This window comes from Cetorhinus maximus, chromosome 31, assembly GCF_964194155.1.
Source record: "Cetorhinus maximus chromosome 31, sCetMax3.hap1.1, whole genome shotgun sequence".
Lineage (NCBI taxonomy): Eukaryota > Metazoa > Chordata > Chondrichthyes > Lamniformes > Cetorhinidae > Cetorhinus > Cetorhinus maximus.
This window is the reverse complement of record NC_135909.1, coordinates 20,242,457-20,262,235: the sequence shown is the minus strand read 5'-3', so window position 1 is coordinate 20,262,235 and position 19,779 is coordinate 20,242,457. Positions and strand designations below refer to the sequence as shown.

Here is a 19,779-nt window from a genome sequence, read left to right as displayed (position 1 = left end):
AAGCAGAGTATAGAAAGCACAGAGGGGAGCTGAAAAAGGAAATTAGGTCAGCCAAGAGAGTGCATGAGAAAAGATTAGAAGGTAACCTAACCAAAAACAGAAGTCTTTTACCAATGTATAGACAGTTACTGAAAAGGTCAGCTGATTAGGAGATCCTGTGGAGGCAGAGGGCTGAGGTACTAAATGAGAACAGTTCATCTGTCATCACGAAACAAGCGGATGCTGCTAATCTCACAGTAAAGGAGGAGCTGGTGGAGAAATTGGATAGGATGAAAATAGATAAAGAGGAGGCCATCACAATGTTGACAGCATTCACAGTAGAAACGTCACATAACCTGGATGGGATACATCCTGGATTCCTGAGGGAAGGAAGGGGGAAAATAGAGGAAGCTCGAGCCACAATCTTTCAAACCTCCTCGGATATGGGAGTGAAGCCGGAGAACTGCAGGTTGTTAATGTTACATCCATGTTTATAATGGAGAGGGATAAAGCTAGGAACAACAGACCAGTTAGTCTAATGTTGGTGGTGGGGAAACATTGAGACACAATCATCCAGGACAAAATTCATTGTCACTTGGTAGAACATGGGTTGATAAATGACAACCAGCACAGACTGGTTAACAGAAAACCATGGCAAATACTTAATGAAGTTCTTTGATGAAGTTTCAAAGAACATTGCCCAGGGTGGTGAGGTTGATGGTGTTTGTCAGGATTTCCAAAGGGGTTTGAAAAAGACTTGTTAGTAAAATTCAAGCAGATGGGACTAAAGGGGCAGGGGCAACATTGATGCAAAATTGAATAAGGGATAGAAAGGAGAAAGTAGTGGTGAATGGCTGTTTTTCAGCGTGGAGAGATTGATACTGAACTGATTCTCTGTCACGTCAGCTGGCTGTTGTGTTTGCATTCCCAGAGCTCTTACATTTCAAATACTTCCAGCCTATATCCAAGTTTGCTGATGACGCTAGGTTAGGTGACATGGTTAGTAGTGTAGGTGGGAGCAGCAAGTTTCAAAGGCTCATTGACAGATTCAGTGAGTGAACAAAACTGTGGCCGATGGTGGTCAACATGGGGAAGTGTGAGGTCACCCATCTTGGAGCAAAGAAAGATCAGAGAATTTCCTAAACAGTCAGAAACTTGGGACTGTGGAGGAGCCGAGATTGAGGGTGAGAGCTGAGTGAGGCTGGAGGGTGGATAAAGAGCAGCGGTAGAGCAGCCCGAGAGCGGCAGTGAGAGAGAGAAGGAGAGAAGAGTGAGAGCGGTGGGGGGGATAAAGAGCTGTGAGGGAGGGGTTGGAGCAAACCAGCCATGTTTATAATAAATAGTCAAAGCATGATATCAGGGGAAAGAAGGGAGCTGGTTGGTTTGTGCAGATTTCTCTAAATGAGGCATTGATTAAACGAGGAGCTGGAAAATTAAACATTTCGATCAGGGCAATTATAAGAGTATTAGTGCAGAACAGGTCTTGAGGTATTTAATATAAATAACAATTTAAACAAGGTACAAACTGGATTCTAAAGGAGGGAATAGAGGTTTGTTTTAGATCATGGATGGGCAGCTGAGACCTGTTGTTTGCAGTCCCTGCCCCATGTGGGAACCTCAGGCCACTTCATGTGTCTTGGGGGCCAGATGAGCAGGAAGTGTCTCCAGCTGCTTGAGCTCGAGCTCAGGACTTCCGAGCTTGAGGGGCAGATGGAGTCACTGTGGAGCATCAGGGAGGATGAGAGATCGCTGGATCGTACATTCCAGGAGCTGAACACCTCAAAGGGAGAGAGAGAGAGCTCAGGATAGTAGATGGGTGGCCATCCGGAAGAGTAGGAAGAGGCAGAAAGTGCAGGAGTCTTCAGGTATGTGCCACTGTCAAACCGGTATTCAGCACTGGAGACTGCTGGGAATGGTGACACCCTGAAGGAGTGCAGTCCAGACCATGGTATCAATGGGCAAGAAACTGCACAGGAGGGAACAGCAAAGAGTAGAAATGCAGCCATTATTGGAGATTTCATAGTCAGGGGGACAGACAGGCATTTCTGTCACGGTCATTGAGTGTCCCACATGGTGTGTTGTCTCCTTGGTGCCAGGGTAAAGGACATCACGGGGAGGGTACAGAATATTCTGTAGGTGGAAGGGAGTGAGCCAGAGGTTGTGGTACACGTCAGTATCAATGACACAGGAGGACAGGTATTGAGCTCCCTCAGTCAGAATTCCAGCAGCGAGGGAGGTAGTTAAAAAGTAGGACCTCAAAGGGAGTAATCTCGGGATTACTGCCAGTGCCACGTGCTAGTGAGAGTAGAAATGTGAAGATGGGGAGAATCGATATGTGGTTTGAGGCTGGTGCAAGAGGGAGGGATTCAGATTCTTGGAACATTGGGACCAGTTCAGGGGCAGGAAACAACTATTCAAAAGGAACAGGTTGCACCTTAATAGGACTGGGACCAATTTCCTCATGGGGAGGGTCACTTGTGTGATTCGGGAGGGTTTGAACTAAATAGGCACGGGGTGGGTATCAGTATATAGAAGCAGAACTGAGGAATAACTGTGGAAGAAGTGGGAACATACAAGATAGGAGTAGATGAAGAAGGAATCTAAGAGAGATACAAGGACATGTGTGTTATCACATAAAGTGTGGTGAATAATGTTGACGATCTAGAAGCACAAATAGCCGTGTGGGAATATGATGTCGTGGCAATGACGAAAACGTGGTTTAAAAATGGTGAGGACTGGGTGCTTAATTTTCACTGATGCAAAGTGTTCAGAAAAGATAGAGAAGGGAAAAGGGAGATGGGATGGCAGTACTAATTAAGGAAGTCACTGTAATCTTGGTAAGAGACAATATCCTCAAAAGGACAAGGGCAGAATTCATTTCTTGGAGCTGAGGAATAATAAGAGGATGATCACACTCACGGGGATATTCAATTGGCCTCCAAAAAGGTGAGAGAGGGGGAGAAAGAGGAGCACATCTGCAGGGAAATCACAGATGTATAAGAACATAGGAAGATATAAATTAGGAGGAGTAGGGCCACTCCTCCCCTCGAGCCTGCTCCACCATTCAATAAGGTCATGGCTGATCTGATTGTAACCTCAACTCCACATCCGTGCCTATCCCTGATAAGCTTTGACCCCCTTGATCATCAAGAATCTATCTCTGCCTGAAAAATATTCAGTCTCTGCTTCGAGCATCCTTTGAGGAAGAGAGTTTCAAAGACACAATAGCTTCCGATTGGGAAAAAAAATTCCTCATCTCTGTCTTAAATGGGCGACCCCTTATTTTTAAAAGTGATAAGAACTATAGAGTGGTGATGTCTGGAGATTGATGAAATGTGTTCAGGAGAACTTCCTCGACCAGAATGTTCTCAGTCCAGTTAGGAAGGAGGCATTGCTGGATCTGGTGCTGGGGAATGAGGTGGGCCAAGGTTGGCCATGTGAACCAAGTGTCTGTGGGTGGACCCTTGGGTAAGAGTGATTGGAAGGGAGCGAACTTCAATGGGAGGAGTGGGGATTTAGCCAGGGTAAAATGGAACTAAAGACTGAGAGGAAAAACTGTAACAGAACAATGGGTGATCTTTCAGGAGGAGATATTTCAGGTACAGAGTCGGTACTTTCCAATAAGGGGGAAATGGGGAGGAACCAAAGCCAGGGCTCCTTGGATGATGAGGAAGATAGAAAATATCATGAAACAATGAAGAGGCCATATAACGCATGTCAGATGAATTCTTCAAGTGTGAACCAGGTAACTGTTATTGTACGAGTGGGTGGAATTAACTTTATATCTATCCATCTCTCCTACTGTATGCAAATGTGGAAATAACTAATCCCCAGTATGTGTCATCTGTACATGAGTGCATGATTAACTCTCTATCCGTCAATCTCTGTTACTGTGTTTCAGGGCGGAAATACAGTAACTTTCGACCTGTCATTGACCATTAGTCTGTCTGAGTGTGGAATTAATTCTGTATGTGTCAGCCTCTATTAGTGCATGCGAGTGTGGAATTAACTCTCCCTCCATCTCTGTTACTGTATGTGAGTGCACAATTAACTCTCCATCAGTCTCCGTTACTTTATGTGTGTGTGGAATTATTTCTGTATCTGTTGGTCTCTGTTACTGTGTGAGAGTGTGGAATTAACTCGAGATCTTTTTGTCTCCGTTACTATGTGTCAGTTTGGCATGAACATTCTGTCAATCTCTGTAACTGTGTGTGAGTGCAGAATTAATACTCTGTCAATCACAGTTATTCTGAGTGTGTGGAATTCACTCTCTGTCAATCTATCATAATGTGTGTGTAATTAACTCTCTGTCTGTCAGTCTCTGTTACTCTATGGAAGTGGGTCACTTTCAGGTTAACAAACTGCAACTAGCAGAGTGTCACAGGGATCAGTGCTGGGTTCTCAGCTATTTACAATTTATATTAATGACTCAGATGAAAGGACAGGCTAGACAAAGTTGCTGACAGTACATAGATAGGTGGGAAAGGAAGTTGTGAGGAGGACACAGAATCTACAAAACAATATAGATATGTTAAGTCAGTGGGAAAAATGTGGGATGTGGACTATACTGGCAGAAAATGTGAGGATTTCCACTTTGGTGGGAAAAATAGAAAAGCAGATCATTATATAAATGTGAAGAGATTGCAAAATACCGTGGTTCAGACAGATCCTGGACATGAATCACAAAAAGTTAACATGTAGCTCGAGCAAGTAATTAGGAATGCAAATGGAATGTTGGTCTTTATTGCAAAGACGATGGAGAATGAAAGCAGAGATGCCTTGCTGCAACTGTACAGGGCATTGGTGAGAGTACAGCTCGAACACTGTGTACAGCTTTGGTCATCTTGTTGAAGGAGGGACATATGCCCAACATCACCATCATTCTGATGGCCACCTTTGTGTGTGGCTGCATCAAACTGTGCGTAGACCCCCGATTCACAAACACCAGGTGTCACTACGTGCTGAGGTTCTACCTATCCCCGGTGTTGCGAAGGATGGGTCTGGCCACACTGCTGCGGAACGCTCCAAGTAGTTGGACCGTGCGGTACCACCTGCCCCTTGTGGAAGAATTTATGCAGAGAAATACTTTTGACCACAAGTCCTTCAGACAGTGGTCAGCACGTAATGTCCTAGAGGCCTTGCGGGGAAAAGGAGATGGTGGATCCTGTCGGGTGGTTCATCGATCAGGCTGTCAAAGTCATTTGAAGAATGCCTCATCACCAGAACATTCCAACAAGCACCAAGACGTAGTTTGACTGGTGGTGAGAAAGGCCCTCCCTATCAGATTCTTCCTACACACCAGGAGTCTCACCCCTTCCGCACGCTGCCCTTGAGGTGGCTGTAGTGGGGAAGAGGCCATTGTTCACCTCCTTGTCAAATGTGCCTTTGTGGAACGTCTGGGGAGAGATGCAGCGGTTTTTGTCGAGGTTCATCCCGAGCAGCTCTGTGACACAGGACTCTGCTCTATGGGCTGTTCCCAGGAACACACACCAAGACAAACATCAACTGCAGCTGGAGGATCATCAACTTGGTAAAAGATGCCCTTTGGTCTGCCCGAAATTTGTTGATCTTCCAGCGCAAAGAGTTGTCCCCGACCGAGTGTTGCAGACTGGCACATTCCAAGGTCCAGGACTACGTGCTGAGGGACGCACTAAAGCTTGGGGCAGCCGCCACAAAGGCGCAATGGGGAATGGTCGCTGTCTATGACCTTTCTGCCATAGTGCACCGAGGGGCTGGGAATTGTATAGACCCCTCGGCTGTATGACTCACAAGGAATGTATATAGTGAAAGCTACATGTGTCTCAATTATATTGAAGCACTTCAAAGTGCAACATGTTGTATATCGATAACTCCAATACCATTGTACTGTCTGAAAGTCTGTGATGACCATATTGAAAATACTGTAATGTTCATTGCTGGTATTAATTGCTCCTCGTGATCCATGTGGAAAAGTTCAATATGATTACACTTTTTGTGATGGCCATTTGGAAATGTTTTGTAATGTTCTTTCAGATATTTTATGAATAAAGTATAATTTTCCAAAACAAAAGTAGCTCAGAGAAGGTTCACTGGGCTTATTCCTGGGATGAGGGGTTATCCCTTGAGGAAACATTGAGCAGTTTGGGCCAATAGTCATTTAAGTTTAGAAGAATGAGAGGTAATCTTATTAGATCTTAAAATGTTCTGAGGGGAAGGATGCTGAGAGGAAGTTTCCCCTTATGGGGGAATCTAGAACAAGGGGAGGGGGGGGCACTGTTTCAAAATGATGGGTCTCCTTCTTAAGACAAAGATGAGGAGAAATTTCTTCTCTCAAAGGATCTTTAATCTTTGAAATTCTCTACCTCAGACAGCAGTGGATGCAGGGTCATTGAATATATTCAAAGCTGAATTAGATACATTTTTGAATGACAAAAGCCTTGTTATTGTTAGTTAAACAGGTGATGGGTATTGATTATCCCACCTAAACAGAATAAAAAGATACAGCTGAAACACTTTGTGGGGAAGCTACTTGGAAGTCTGTAGCACTGAGGAGCTGTCTTGAAAATAAACCAGCTTGAACAAAAAGACCAGCCTGAATTAATTCTTCCACCACAACCTCTTATTGTGAATAACAAAGGCCACAATCAGATCATCCATAATCTTATTGAATGGCATCGAAGGCTAGGGTGGACAAATGGCTAACTCTTGCTCCTATTTCTTATGTTCTTATGTAGTGTGATGGAGGCAGGTTCAAACAATGTCTTCAAAAGAGATTTGGATTAACTGAAAAGGAAAAATGTGCAGAGCTACAGGAAAAGGTGGTGAAGTGGCACAAGATGAATATAACCAGCACAGACATGACAGGCTGAATGGCCACCTCCTGGACTGTGACCGTTCTATGAATCTATGAATGAACTACCTTTCAATCTCTCTTACAGTATGTGATTCTGAGTGGAATTAACTCTGTCTGTCACTCTCTGTCACCAAATCAGAGTGTGGAATTTACTTTCTGTCAGTCTCTTAAAGTACAGGAAACAGCTAATGATTTTTGCTTGTGTCCTTTTATCAGAAATAGATAGGCTCTACTGGTCTCAAAAGTACTCAAGGTTAAACACATCAACTACTCCTCCATCTACACTCCAGTTGAAAGTCAGCCAACAAGAACATACCTTCACAGAAAGCGAGAGACCGACTTCCATGACCAACATCCACCCTGATGCAAAAGGACGCCTCATTTGTCAGTTTCTGGCCTTGGTTTTGTGAGAAACACCTGCAATAATTCACTGTCAAAATCATGTGGCTGCTGGGAGTCTTAAATAAAGACAGAAAATTCTGCAAATATGCAGCAGGTAGGCAGCATCTGCGGTGAGAGAAACAGAGTTAACATTTCAGGTCACTGGCAATCAGCCTGTAATAAAACACTTACTGACATCTGCTCATGGTGGCTGCAACTCCCACAATTCGGTGCCCGAGAAACCGCTGTATCCAATGCATTGATTTTACCAGGCACAGAGTGGGTATGCTCCCCAGGGCTGGCCCCAAGGCATTCTGATCCCAAACTTTTACCACTGCCACTTGTCTATCCATTCCACCAACCTGCATATATCCTGTCTATATCTTTAGCTCTGAAGAAGGGTCATACAGAATAGAAAAGTTAACTCTGTTTCTCACTCCACAGATTATGATGTCAGAACTGAGTTTTTCCAGCATTTTCTGTTTTTACACTTATATCCAGTTAAAGTTTAACACTATCTTCCTCACTGTTCACAATACCTCCAACTTTCATGAAGTCTGTAAATTTTGAAATGCACACCAAGGTCTAGGCCATTAATTTGGATCAGGAAGAGCAGGTGTCCTCACACCGACCCCTGCGAATTCCGCTTTAAACCTTCCTCCAGCCTGAAAAACAACCATTCACCACTACCCTCTGTTTCCTGTCACTCAGCCAATCCCATATCCATGTTGCTCTGTCCCTTTTATTCCATGAGCTGTAACTTTGTTGACAAGTCTGTTGTGTGAGACTTTATCAAATGCCTTTTGGAAATCCATGTAAACCACATGAACAGCATCACCCTCCCCAACCCTCTCTGTTACCGCATCAAAGACTCGGTGCAAACGGGAGAATCCGGGAAGCGGCGGTGAGGATGGGGGAGGCGCTGCACCATCGGCTCCACGGCGCCGACCCGCTCCCCGTCCCCGCGGCGGCGGCGCTGAGAGTCGGTGTTAATGAGGCGACGATCACCCACATTCAGCTTACTGGTGCCGCACTGCGCATGCTCCGCGCAGCAGGCGTTCTCCGGTGGCTGGGCCTTCCCGCAGCTGCGCAGTGAGACCCTTCTGATGGAGATAGGGCGTATTCCATGACGCGTGGAATTCTGGGTTATATTGTTCACCATTTCGGGAATAAAATTAGTGCAGTCGTTGACATTTCGACTCAGCATCTGTGCCACTTCATTCGGAGCGAATCAGTCCAACCCCTCTGCTTGCACTGAAAATATCTTCATTTCTGTATTTTTTCAATTCCCTTTTAAAATTTACTTTTGAATCTGATTGAACCAGTCTTTCAGGTAACACATTCCGGATCACAGCGATTTGCTGCTGCGAGAAAAAAAATATGTTCACACACAGCATCTTTACTTTTTTATCTTATGATTCTCCCACTTTCCTGCACTTGGTCCATAGTCTTGCAGGTTATGGCACTTGAGGATCATATGCAGGCACCTTTTCAATCAGTTGAGAAAATCTGCCCCTGATACCAGTTCAGACAGTGAGTTCCAGACTCTGGCTAACCTCTGAGTGAAAAGTACATCCTCAGCTTCTCTCTAATCTTTCTTCAAATCACTTTAAATCTATACACCATGGTCACTGACCTCTTTGCGAAAGTAAATAGGCCCTGCCCATTTGCTCTATTCAGGCCCCTCACAATTATGTACATTTCAATCAAATCTCCTTTCAGCCTCCTCTGTTCCAAGGAGAACTACTGCAGCCGACCTGACATATCCTCATTGCTGCATTTTTCCAGTGCTGGCAACATCACAATAGATCTTCTCTGTATTCTCTCCAGAGCATTTACATCCTTTCTATACTAAGATGACCTGAAGGCACATGGTACTCAAGTTGTGGCCTCATGATTTATACAGTTCCAGCATTACCCGCCCTCCCCCCCGCTCTTATGTTCTATAGTCAGCTAATAAAGGAAATGATTCCACATGCCCTCTGAACAAACTTATCGACCTATACTGGTATCTTCAAGGGTCTGTGGACATTTAGTTTAACTCCATCACTTCCTCTACAACTCTGAACATTCTCCCATTAACAGTGTAGTTTGTTTCTCTTTGCGTTGTTTGACCTCCCTAAGTGCATCACCTCACACTTCCCCAGGTAGAATTCTTGTTGCCACTTTTCTGCGCACCTGACCAGTCCATTGATATGGGCGACTGAGCAACACAGAATGAATCATACTTTCCACACAATACCACTCACTGAAATGGAATTAATTCCAAACTCCCACAAAGTATGGGAAACTGAGTGCTGAATAATGCTGCCAAAGCTCACATAGAATACCAGAGACATTCAGAAACAGAATTAATCCCATTTTCCCTAACAGTAATGAGAATTTATAAATACAGAATGATTCCCCCATTGACGTTTTGTACCACTGACTGATACAGAATTAAGCCCACCCTCACATACAGTACCAGACATTGATCCATAAAGAAGGAATCCCACTCTCACAAACTGTCCAAAAACAACAACAAAAAAACAACTGGGAAGAGTCACTAGGCTAGACAGCATCTGTGGAGAGAAAGACAGAGTTAACATTATGAGTCAGTCTGACTCTGCTTCAGCTCTGAAGAACAGTCATACAGACTCGAAACGTTAATCCTGTCTTTCTCTCCGCAAATGCTATCAGGCCAGCATTTTTTGTTTTTGTTTCAGATTTCGAGCATCTGCAGTATTTTGCCTTTACCTCACAATCTGTTCCACAGACTGAGATACAGAATGAATCCTACACTCAGAGGCACTACCTGTGACTGACAGATACAGAACAAATCTCGCTCACATAACAGAGTTTGATGGATATGATATGTATCCCACAATCACATTCACGACCAGAGGCTAATTGATGCAATTTAGATTTGACAACTGTCCAGTTGTGGCATATCACGATTTTCACATAGGAAATGGGAAATTCTAAACATAACACAAGGCATCTTAACACGACTGGGGGACATTATGAGACCAGGAAGAAAATATTTACACACAGAAAACGTCTTCAAAGATCAACAGGTAATATATTCAGACAACAGGGGACGCCTTCTGATCAGGTCACATTTTACAGAATGGAGAAGAAAAAAGTACAAGAGGGATCGTATTTATACAGCCTGGAACAGATTTGCACGACAGGAAAGTATTTTACACAACAGAGAATATCTCTCAACAGTTCCACAGCAGAGAGCACAGTTCCAATCAGACAGGACAGAACTGCAGCAGAGAGCACAGTTCCACATCAGACTGGACAGAACTGCAGCAGAGAGCACAGTTCCACAGCAGAGAGCAGAGTTCCACAGCAGACTGGACAGAACTGCAGCAGAGAGTACAGTTCCATAGCAGAGAGCAGAGTTCTTTTCTTCCATTTGTCCATGGGACGTGGACATCGCTGGCTCGGCCAACATTTATTGCCCATCCTTAATTACCCTTGTTCTGAAGGCATTTAAGAGTCAAACACATTGCTGTGGGTCTGGAGTCAAATGTAGGCCAGATAAGTTAAGGGCGGCAGATTTCCTTCCCTAGAAGACATTAATGAACCAGACTGATACTTACGACAATCGACAATGGTTTCATGGTCATCATTAGAATTTTAATTCCAGATATTTTATTGAATTCAAGTCCCACCATCCGCCGTGGTGGGATTCGAACTCCAAAGTGAACACAGTTCCAAGCAGACAGCAAAGTTGCACAGCAGGGAAGATATTTTTTAAAAACGGGAAAGCAATTCACTACATGCTCCTTTGCCTTCCTATCGTCGTGTGTGCGGACAGTCTCTTACTGCTCTTCTGTGTCGTGCTCTGTCTGTTACATTTTTGGGAGTGTTGCAAAGTGGAATTGAGTCGCCAGGGGGAACCGCCGAATACATGTGCTCTTGTTGAACAACAAAACAAGAATGAACGTTGCTCAAACGCAACAAGACGTAGAAGGAAACTACCAACGAGTAAAAGAGTGGCGCAGCGGAAGCGTGCTGGGCCCATAACCCAGAGGTCGATGGATCGAAACCATTCTCTGCTATTTATGTTTTCACTAAAAGCAGAAAGAAACATTTAGCCTCTCCCCACAAATATATTTGATATTTCTTTACCGTACACAGGAATTTTAATCGGCTTCTCGCTTCCAGTAACCACTTCGGTCTGCAACAAATTTCTGTCATGTTTTTTATTCACACAACACAAGCTGTAAATGCGGCAAACACACACAAGCCTAGATTTTCTCTCATCCCATTTCTCCCAAAGAGCTGACACAGGCATGATGGTCCGAGTGGCCTTCTCTTGTTCTCTAACACGCTATTATTGCCTGAAGAGCAAAAGCTATTACCTTAAATGAAAAAAAATGTAAAAAATGAAGTTTATACGTATAAGCTGCAGTATGTCCGATCTCTCGGACACCCTGTAGTAATTCACCATGCTAATTTGGAAAACAGTGTCCTCCCTCCGATATGTCCCATCGAGAGCATCAGCATAGCGGAGATAGCATCACGTCAAAGACACAGTTAATCAATATTTGGACAGGTTCCTTCTTCATCGCTGACTCAAAACATGGAATTCTGTCCCCCAAATCATCATGAACCAAGAACGTGAAGTTTCATTCCCTCGGGCTTGCATTCTACATATTGTGCTAAATAATTCTTTGAGTGTCTGATTGTTTCCTGTCTTGTTTTATCTGTTAATCACCGATCAAATTTTAACGAGTTCAGTTTATTGCTCATTCCCTCCTTATCGGACTTGCTTATGGTGAAAACTGTGGCATGTGTGTGACCATTCTCCTCGAACTGAATGCCTGCCTCTAACATATTGTGAGATTTTTGGATGCTCATTTACTGTCAGATTATTTATTAATTCTCCTTCGCTACTCCTTAGTGAATTTAGTAAAAACCTTTTGTCTTGTGGTTCAGTCTGCAGGGTGGAGGGCAGGAGAGATTCAATGGCAAAAGAATTGGCGCTGCAAGGCTACAGGGAATGGTAAAGGAACAAGTAACAAAAACCAGAGATGAGTCTAAAGGAGTGTGAATGGAGGAATGATGAACAGCTGCCATCCAAAAGCAAAAACAAGAGAAAAATTAGATTAAAACCAAACGCGCAAAGAAAAAGGAACCAGAATGGGGAAGAGCTTATAGGCATAAGAACATTAGAGATAGGAGCAAGAGGAGGCCTTTCAGCCCCTCGAGTCTACTCTGCCACTAAATAAGACCATGGCTGATCTGATTATGGCCTCAACTCCACTTTCCTGCCTGTCTCCCTCATTCCTTGATTTGCTTGTAAAATCTGTCTATTTCAGTCTGGAACATATTCAATGATCCAGCCTCTGCTGCTCTCAGGGAAAGGGAATTCCAAAAACTAACAATCATCTGAGTGAAGAAATTCCTCCTCATCTCCATCTTGAATGGGAGATGCCTTATTTTTAAAACTCTGCCCTTCTAGTTCACACTGCAAGTGTAATTCTCAGCCCAATCAGGATTGCTTAGTAAGGATCATTCTCTGCCATTTCTGCTGACTCCAGCATGATGCCACAACCAAACACATCTTCCCCTCACCCCACTGTCAGAATTCTGTGGGGACCTTTCCCTCCGGGACAACCTGCTCCATTCCTCCATCACCCCCAAAACCTCAGTCTCCTCCCACTGCACCTTCTCATGCAAGCGCAGAAGGTGCAACACCTGCCCATTTTCCTCCTCCCTCCTCACCATCCACGGGCCCAAACACTCCTTTCAGATGAAGCAGGGCTTCACTTGCACTTCCTTCAATTTGGGCAACTGCGTTCGCTGCTCCCAATACAGTCTCCTCTACATTGGAGAGACCAAACGTAGGCTGGGTCACAGCTTTGTGGAGCACCTTCAGTCTGTCCGCACGCATGACCCAGACCTTCCTGTTGCTTGCCATTTTAACATCCCATCCTGCTATCATGCCTATATGTCCATCCTTGGCCTGCTGCAATGTTCCAGTGAAACCCAAAACAAACTTGAGGAACAGTACCTCAACTTCCAATTAGGCACTTTACAGCCTTCCAGACATAACATTGAGTTCAGCAACTTCAGACCATGAACTCTCTCCTGCAAGGGATTTGTTCTATCAGTCACCTTCTGGGATTGTAAGTGAATTTGCGACTCGTTCTGAATCTCTTAAAAGTGATGTTTGTGAACATACAAATTGGGAGCATGAAGAGACCACTCAGTCCCTCAAACCTGCTCGATATTCAAGAAGATAATGGCTGATCTGATTTTAGCCTCAACTCCAAATTCCAGTCTACCGTCGATAACCTTTCACCCCTTTGCTTATCAAGCATCTATCTACCTCTGCCTTAAATATATTTAACTACCCCATGTTAGTTTGAATGTGTGTTTGACTCATTATCAGCCTGTGCTATTGCATGTGAATGTGGAAATCATTCTGAATCTGAAATCTCTGGTATTGCATGGGAGTGCAGCAATCAGTCTGCATCTGTTATTCTCTGGAGCTGTGCATGAGTTTGACAGGCTTTCGAATCTGTCACTAGGATTTATATATAAATCTCTCGTACTGTGAGTGAATTGATATTCACTCTAGTTCAGTCAATTGCATTCTATGTCTGTGATGCTATGTCAGTGTGGGAACCATATGTGTCTTTCAGTTCCTCGTGCTGTTTGTGAGTATAGGATTAATTCTCTATCTGTCAGTGGGATTAATTCTGTATCTATAATTCTCTAGTACTGTATTAAATTGTGGGATTCATTTATTGCTTTTCAGTCACGTGTGTGTGTCTGTGTGTGTGGTATCCATTTGCATCTGTCAGCAGCTGTTAGCATATGTGAGTCTTGGACTCTCTCTAAATCTATCAGTGGTACAATTGGCGTGTGATCAGCAGTGATGATGTGGTAGTGCTGCTGATCCAGAGTAATATTCCAGGGTTTCGAATCCCACCACGAGAAATGGTGAAACCTGCTCTGGTACCTAAACTCCATTGTGTTGTGTGGCACTGACACTGTGCTAAATGGGATAGATTTCAAACAGAGCAACAACAATGTGCTTGATTTTAAAATGGCATCAATCCACTCAGTTTCATTAAAGGAATAAAACCGAATAGGCCACTTAGTATCAACTGGAATCCCTGTCAATCCTTACTAACGTTTTGGCACTAGTCAAGCAATTGCCTCACATAGTCATACTCATGGGAACATTCCTGACAATCTCCCAGATACCACCACCACTGAAAGGACAGATCACCAGCAGGTATAACCGTTGCCCTGGGAGTCCTCAAAATCGATTCCAGTCTCATGGCATCAGGTCAACCTTGTTCAAGGGAACCCTCTACAGAGTAATACGTGCTGACGTCCACTATCCACTCTTCAGCTCATGAAGCAGTACTCCTCCAAGTTGAACACCACTTGGAGGACGCACTGAGGATGGCAAGGGCACAGAATGCAAGCTGGGTGGGTCCATCACCAAAAATATCCTTGTAGCACCACCGCAGACCGTGTCTGCAGCAGATGGTGAGGAGAAAATCAATTTTGAACTCATCCTCGACAACCTGCCTGTGGCAGATGTATCTATCCATGGCAGGAGCGGGAGGAGTGAACACCGAACAGTGCCTATGGAGATGAAGACACATCTTTACATCGAGGATACACTCCATTGTGTTGTGTGGAACTACCACCGTGCTAATTGGCATATATTTCAAACAGATCTAACACCTCTAGTCTTGTCATCCATGAGGTGCTGTGGGTCATCAGCTGCAGAATTGTACTTAGCCGCAATCTGTAACCTCATGGCCCGGCATATTCTCCACTCTACCATTACCATCAAGTCAGGGGATCAACCCTGGTTTAATGAAGAGGGCATTCCAGGAAGAGCACCAGGCATAACTAAAACGGAGGTGTCAACCTGCTGAAGTCACAAAACAAGACTAATTTCGTGCCAAAAAACATAAGCAGCAAGTGATAGTCCGAGTTGAGCAATTCCACAACCAACGGGTCAGATCTAACTGTGCAGTCCTGCCACATCCAGTCATGAATGGAGGTTTCACAAATAGCCCCATCGTCAAAGTTTGAGGAGCCCAGCACATCAGTGCCACAGATAAGGCTGAAGCATTCGCAACAACCTTCATGCAGATGTGCTGAGTGGCTGATCCATGTCGGCCTTGTTCAGAGGCCCCCAGCATCACAGATGCCAATCTTCAGTGCATTCGATTCACTCCACGTGATACGAAGAAACGGCTGAAGGCACTGGGTACTGCCGAGGTTATGGGCCCTGACAATGTTCCAGCAATAGCACTGTAGGTATGTGATCCTCAGCTTGCTGCACCCTTGGCCAAGCTGTTCCAGTATGGCTACTACACTATTATCTATCCAGTGATGTTGATATTTGCCCAGGCATGTCCTCTATAAAAAAAGCAAGACAGATCCATCCTGGCCAATTACTGCCCCATCAGTCTACTCTCGATCATTAGTAAGGTGATAGAAGGGGCCTTCAACAGTGCTAACAAGTGGCAATAACCTACTCAATGGCGCTCAATTTGGATTCCACCGGGGCCACTCAGCTCCTGACCTCATTGCAGCATTGGTTCAAACATGAACAGAAGAGCTGAACTCCAATGGGGAGGCGAGAGGGACTGCCCTTAACATCAAGACAGCATTTGACAGAGTGTGGCATCAAGGAACCTTAGCAACACTGGAGTCAATGGGAATCAGGGGGAAGGCTCTCCGCTGGCTGGAGTCATTTCTAGCACAAAGGAAGGTGGTTGTGATCGTTGGAGATCAATCATCTGAGTCCCAGGATGTCACTGCTGGAGTTATCCAGGGGAGTATCCAAGTCCCAATCAACTTCATTTGCTTTAGCAATGACTTTTGTCCATCAACTGCGGGAAATGGGCATGTTTGCTGATGATTGCACAATGGTCAGCACCATTCACAACTCCTCAGGTACTGAAGCAGTCCATGTCCAAATACAGCAAGACCTGGACATTAACCAAACTCGGCCTGACAAGTGGAAATTATCATTTGCACCACAGAAGAGCCAGGCAACGACCATCTCCAACAAGAAAGAAACTAATCATCGCTCTTTGACATTCAATGGCATTGCCATTGCTGAATTCCCAACTATCAACATCCTGGTGGTTACCATTGACCAGAAACTGAACTGGACTAGGCATATAGATACAGTGGCTACAAGCACAGGTTAGGGGCTAGGAATAATGCGGCAAGTAACAAACCTCCTGGCTCTCCAAAGCCTTCCCACCATCTGTAATGCACATGTCAAGACTGTGATGTCATACTTTCCATTTGCCTGAAAGAGTGCAGCTCCAAACACACTCAAGCAGCTAGACACAACCCAAAACAAAGCAGCCTACTTAATTGGCAACCCATTCAAAAACATTCACTCCCTCCACCTCCGATGCACAGTCGCAGCAGTGTGTACCATCTGCAAGATGCACTTCAGAAACTCACCATTCCTCCTGAAACAGCACCGTCCAAACCCATGACCACCAGTTTTTAGAAGGATAAGGGCAGCAGGCACATAGGAATACCACCACCTGGAAATTTCCCTCGAAGCCACTCACCACCCTGACTTGGAAATATACCGCCATTCCTTCACAGTTGCTGTGTCAAAATCCTGAAATTCGTTCCCTTAACAGCGCTGTGGGTGTACCTACACCACATGGACTGCAGCGGTTCAAGAAAGCAGCTCACCACCACCTACTCAATGGAAACTAGGAATGGCCAATAAATGCTGGCCAAGCCAGCAGAGCCCACATGCCATGAATAGGGAGAAAAAAAAAACAGCTGCCCCTTTCAGCATCTGGCACTGAACATGTGTTGAGAATTATTGTCTATCTGTCAGTCTCTGTCACTCAGTGTATGTGACTGAGTATGGGATTCATTGTATAACATTCAGTCTCTGGGATTGTTTACGTTTTGATTCATTCGGTGCAAATTTTCAGCTCAGTTACAGACCACTGATGTGGTAACTATTAAGCAAGCAATGTTTGTAAGTTATGGCCCAGTGTTAAATGTCTGTCACTGTGAACACATTTGTGAAAGATAATGTATCTTTCAACCTGCTACTCAGTTGAGATGCGGGTGTAACTCAGGTTATACTGCTCGATTTGATCTGTGACACTCAGACTGATTCTGAGTAAGAATTTTGATATGGATGTAAAATGGAGATCAGTCTGGAACTGGCACAGTATTCTCAATCTGACATTGAACATTTAGGATTAGTATGAAAGTTACAGCTCAGTTCATACTCATCGAATTGATATTGTATCTTTTTGTTTCATAAAACTGGAATCAACGTTTGTATCTCAGGTTATACACGCTTTCAGAATATCTCGCTCTGATAATGTACTTGAGTTTTGGATTTGCATCTAATGTATATGTCAGGACAGACAATGGGAATTGACACTGCAATTTATAAACCCGTGATGTGTGCAAATATTGGACTGGTACTTCACATGTATCTCAGAGTATATTATTCAGGTTAATTCTGTAAACTTGAAACTGACACCGTTGTGTCCGTTTTATCTGATATTTAAATGTTGACATGGAAACAGCGTCTGTCTCTCCTGCTTTGTTTGATTGATGGATTGAAAATGTGAGACTGGAACTGAAGACCTGCCTGTCTCTCTGTGCTCTGTCAGTTATAAGGTACGTACTGTGAGAGGAGCTGGCGGGAATCTTCATACTAACTTGGCTGGTGGAAACAACACATTTATTCCGGTTCTTTCATTTATTTCCCTGTATATTTTAGAATATAGAGTATATTTTTGAACTCAAGTGCAACTGAGGTTGAAGACACGGATTCCTTTAGTTTAATCTGTCTATTAATAATCATTATGAACGGTTTGAGAGGCTGTAGCTCTAATTGGATACTCTGTTCTCAATCATATTCCTAACCAATCGGAGAGCCAGGGGGAAGAAATTGGAAGTTTGGATTGGCTCACATTTTCAAATTCGAAATGCCCGCCAATTTCAGTACAGGAAAAATACAAAATAACTGAACGCCAGTTTGAATGTGTCAACCTCTTATCTGTAACCGGCGGTAATAAGACCCCGTTCAGCAATTTAAATCAGCGGAAAAGCAAAAACGTATAGATTACCAACCAACTCCTTCACACAGACTTCAAGGAGACTGAGAAAAGCGGCTGATTTCTGATCCTCTCCATTAAAAGCGGCCGGGAATGTTACAACAGGGAGTGCGGAGAGAATCCCCGACACCAAACCGCCTGGGACAGGCAGCTTTGTGTCCGGAGAATAGGGAGACCGGGGGGAGGGGGGAAGGGGACGGGTGCAGATCTGAAACCGCAGAAATGGACTCAGGTCCTGTGAGTGCTCAACTCTCACTGATTCCGGCCTCTGGGAAAACTGCGGATTAAACAGATCAGCCCGAAAATGTCCGCTCCGTTTCCGAGTTTACTCTGTTCCTGGAGCGGCGCTCAGATCACCCGAGAGTAAAAACAAAGAATTTAATGCACCAGTCGTTACATTTTTCATAGTTTTCATGAATGTACCGGTACAAACTCGATATTTATGACTATGAAATATTTATGAAAATGTCGACTCTGACTGTTTCAATTCTTCAGTTCACTAAAGCGGGAGATGTGTGAACAGAGGAACAGCGCAATGCAGAGAGGGAACTGAAAACACAAGTAAACAAATCAGAAACAGATAAATCCACCGTTACAATAACTCCATCTCCTGACAGTGAGCAGCCCTTTCAATGATCCTGTGAGTGGCTCTGAAAAGAGCCTTTGGGTTATTAGATTAAAGAATGGTCGCTTCACTTGGTCTTCGAGGCCGCAGCGGCGCTGGTTTTCTTGGGCAGCAGCACGGCCTGGATATTAGGCAGCACCCCGCCCTGAGCGATGGTCACCCCTCCCAGCAGCTTGTTGAGCTCCTCGTCGTTGCGGACGGCCAGTTGCAGGTGTCTGGGGATGATGCGGGTCTTCTTGTTGTCCCGGGCCGCGTTACCGGCCAGCTCGAGGATTTCAGCCGTCAGATACTCGAGCACAGCAGCCAGATAGACCGGGGCTCCGGCACCCACACGCTCAGCATAGTTGCCCTTTCTCAGGTGCCTGTGAACACGGCCCACCGGGAACTGCAGTCCAGCCCGGGAGGAGCGAGACTTGGGTTTGGAGCGAGCTTTACCGCCGGTCTTTCCTCTTCCAGACATTTCCACAATCTCACAAACACTTTCACAGAGAATGAGGAAATCCTCTCACATTCGCTTCTCTTATAGCATCGGGAGGAATGGTGCTGCGGGCATTGCTGATTGGTCACTTTGTGCTGCGTCTCATAATGTTGTTCATATCACCAACCAGATATCTACTGAACTCACCAATCCGGAGACTCTACGGAGTGAGGGCGAAAAATTACGGCGCCGCCAAATTTCGATATTTCAACCGATCTTTTTTCAAATTTTAAAAGCCCGCCAAATTTTTAAAAAGAAATGAAAAAGAACGGACAGAACATAGTACGAATTGGAAGTTTTAAAAATACGCGTCCCTGATGGGACTATTTCACATTTTATCCCATGTTCCAAATCGCTTTTAGAATCCGTGATCAGGGGGTCAATCTCG

At 44.5% G+C, this 19,779-nt stretch overlaps 1 protein-coding gene and 1 long non-coding RNA gene across 2 annotated transcripts in view; one reads left to right on the top strand and one right to left on the bottom strand.

Annotated features, from left to right (window-relative positions):
* LOC144670314 (histone H2B-like) overlaps nt 1–19,779 on the top strand; it is a 1,149,071-nt gene that overhangs the window by 573,015 nt on the left and 556,277 nt on the right. The window lies entirely within an intron of this gene.
* The window catches only part of LOC144670321 (uncharacterized), a 132,024-nt gene that overhangs the window by 85,591 nt on the left and 26,654 nt on the right, over nt 1–19,779 (bottom strand). The gene's annotated exons all lie outside the window — the stretch shown is intronic.